Here is a 3344-nt window from a genome sequence, read left to right as displayed (position 1 = left end):
TTAGAAGAATCCAGAAATGGTAACCGAACTTCCAGGAGGCATAACTTTTGAACCGTAGCTCTAATTGACAAACTGTTTACATTTTTGGAAAGCTCTCGAAGCACTCTATAGCTCTATGGACTAGCTTTTCTCATCACCCATTTTTTTGGCTTTATTTGAGGTCATTTAATGCCCCTAACCTGACTTTGAAGCATTCTTAGGATGTCTCTAGAAACTGAAAAACTGTGATAACTTTCAAACTGTGGGGCCTTTTGACCTGATCTTTTTTTGGAATGTTCTAAATTACAATGACAATCATTCAACCAATTTACATCTTCTAGTTCACCAAAATGATGGCTTAATTACATACTCCCAAGGTGATTAAAAAATCTAACCCAGAACACTAATAGTGGAACTGTGAGAGTTGGAACCTTTATTTGACCCAAATGGGTATCCAGAAATGAAAACACATGAAACAGAAACTAAGTCTAAGTAAATTTTTTTGGATGACATAGGATTTCCCTTATACCTCTGGATGCTCCTGCATCAGACACCCAGGGTAGATTGAAAAGTGACCCTGTCACTTTATGAATGGTAGAGGAAATCTCAAATGGGAAACCTCAGCTGCTGATATCCAAGTTGAGTCCTCTATCGGCCGTCCTTTCCACTTGACCAAATACTCTTCATACTACCTATTTCTGGTACTCCTACCCACACAATGATCTAGAATGTCTTCTATCTCCTCCTTCTTAGATGATGGGGACACAACCCAAGAACAAAATGGACACAACAGAAAAGGGGAAATTTTATTAATTGAAAATAAGCTAGTACATTCAGTACAGAGAAAACAAACTGCAAAACATGCCCTAAGGGCTTACAATAGCATAAATGTGGAGATAATTTCTCTTTTTAGTACCTCCTCTCAAACTCCACTCCGAACTGCCTTTTACAATGCCAGAAATCTCCTTAAATAGACCTCGGAGGGTTAAGGACTAGGAGTACATTCTAGAAAGTGATAGTAGGCATCCACTGACCAAATAGAAGGTTCCAGAAGCTGTGTTAGAAGTCGACGCAAATCTAGAAGAATCTAGAAATGGTAACTGAACTTTCGGGAGGCATAACTTTTGAACTGTAGCTCCGATTGACGAACCATTTACATTTTTCGAAAGCTCTCGAAGCGCTCTATAGCCCTATGGACCAACTTTGCTTGTCCCCCATTTTTGGCCCTTTTTGAGGTCATTTAATGCCCATAACCTAAATTTGAAGCATTCTTAAGAGGTCTCCACAACCCAAAAAATTGCAATAACTTTCAAACCGTGGGGCCTTTTGACCTGATTCTTTTTTTGGAATGCTCTAAATTACAATTAAATTCATCTAGCCAATTTACACCTCCTAGTTCACCAAAATGATGGCTCAATTACATACTCCTATTTTTTCAGGATTTACACGAACACTGATAGTGGAACTGTGAGAGTTGGAACCTTTATTTAACCCAAATGGGTATCCAAAAATAAAAACACATGAAACAGAAACTAAGTCTAAGTATTTTTTTTGGATGACACAGGATGGCCCTTATACCTCCGGATGCTCCTACATCATTAGAAGTAGGAATTGGACATGGCTCTAACATTGGCTCCTCATTTGCACCATCATCATCATACTCTATTAAGTCTACAATGTTGAAAATAAGCGAAATGTGAATATCATTTGGCAACTCCACGTCATATGCATTTCCTAAGTCATGTTTCTTCAAAATTTTGCAGGGGCCAAATTTCTTCATTTTTAGCTTGTTGTAAGTACTGGCTGGAAATCTTTCTTTTCGTAAGTGTACCATGACTAGATCCCCTACTTGGAATTCCTTCTGTCTTCTCCTTTGATCAGCCCTAGCTTTATACTCTTGATTCATCTTGGTAATGTGTGCCTAAACCTCCTCATGTAGATGCTTGATATGTTCAGCAAATTCTTCAGCTTTAGCACTTGTCCTCTCCCCTTGCTCTATCTTCCTCAATTTTGGTGTAGTCCTTGGGCTACTTTCATATACAATTTAAAATGGTGATCTACCAGTACTCCTATTTATAGAGTTATTGTAAAAAACTCTGGTTGTGGTAGAATCAAATCCCACCCCTTGGGCTTATCCCCAACTAAACATCTCAACAAATTGCCCAGACTTCTATTTACCACTTCTGTTTGGCTATCAGTTTGCGAGTGATGTGTGGAACTGAATTTCAAATCTGTTCTCAACTTCTTCCATAATGTTCTCCAGAAATACCCCACAAATTTAGTGTCTCTATCAAAAACTATACTCCTTGGGAGACCATGTAGTCTTACCACCTCTCTGAAAAACAAGTCTGCAATATGGACAACATCATGAGTTTTGTGGCATGGAATGAAATGTGCCATTTTGGAGAACCTGTCAACCACCACAAATACTGAGTCATTACCCCTTTGTGTCCTTGGCAATCCAAGAACAAAATCCATACTTATGTCCTCCCATGGCTTTGATGGAACAGGCAATGGCTGATATAGTCTAGTATTGTGACTAAATCCCTTGGCAACTTGACAAATCTGACAACTTTGTAAAAACTTCTTCACATCCTGTGAGATCTGAGGCCAAAAATAATGTTCTCTAAGAATGGAAATTGTCTTATCTCAACCAAAGTGTCCTGCCATCCCTCCACTGTGTTTCTCCTTAATCATATTTTCCCTCATGGAACTCCTTGGAATGCATAATTGACTGCCTTTGAATAACATACCATCTTGAATAAGATAATCTAACCACTTAGTTCTGTCTACAGCAACAAGTTCTTTACAAGCTTTCCATGCTTTAGCAAAATTAGAATCCTCAGGGTACAGATTCTTGAGTTCATCAAACCCAACTACTTCAACCTGCATTACTATAAGCAACAACTGTCCCCTACTTAATGGATCTACAACCCTATTAGATTTTCCACTCCTATGCTTCAACACAAATGTATAGCTCTGCAAGAACTCTACCCACTTCATATGCCTTTGATTCAATTTACCTTGACTATTTAAGTATTGTAATGCCTAGTGATTGGTATATAAAACAAATTCCTTTGGCAATAAATAATTCCTCGATTTCTTTAAGGCCTGAACTATTGCATAGAACTCTTGATCATAAATAGAATACTTCCTTTCTGCATCATTCAATTTTTCACTAAAATATGCAATAGGCTTACCTTCTTGGCTTAATACACCCCCAATAGTGCTGCCACTAGCATCATAATCCACCTAGAACACATTTCTAAAATCTGGAAGTGCCAACATAGGTTGTTCTGTTACCTTCTTCTTCAGCATTTCAAAATTTCTCATAGCTGTCGTAGTCCATTTGAACTCTTTTCTAT

Source organism: Cupressus sempervirens, chromosome 5 (assembly GCF_028749045.1).
Source record: "Cupressus sempervirens isolate cs-2001-9-10 chromosome 5, ASM2874904v1, whole genome shotgun sequence".
NCBI lineage: Eukaryota > Viridiplantae > Streptophyta > Pinopsida > Cupressales > Cupressaceae > Cupressus > Cupressus sempervirens.
Note: the sequence above shows the minus strand (reverse complement) of the source record.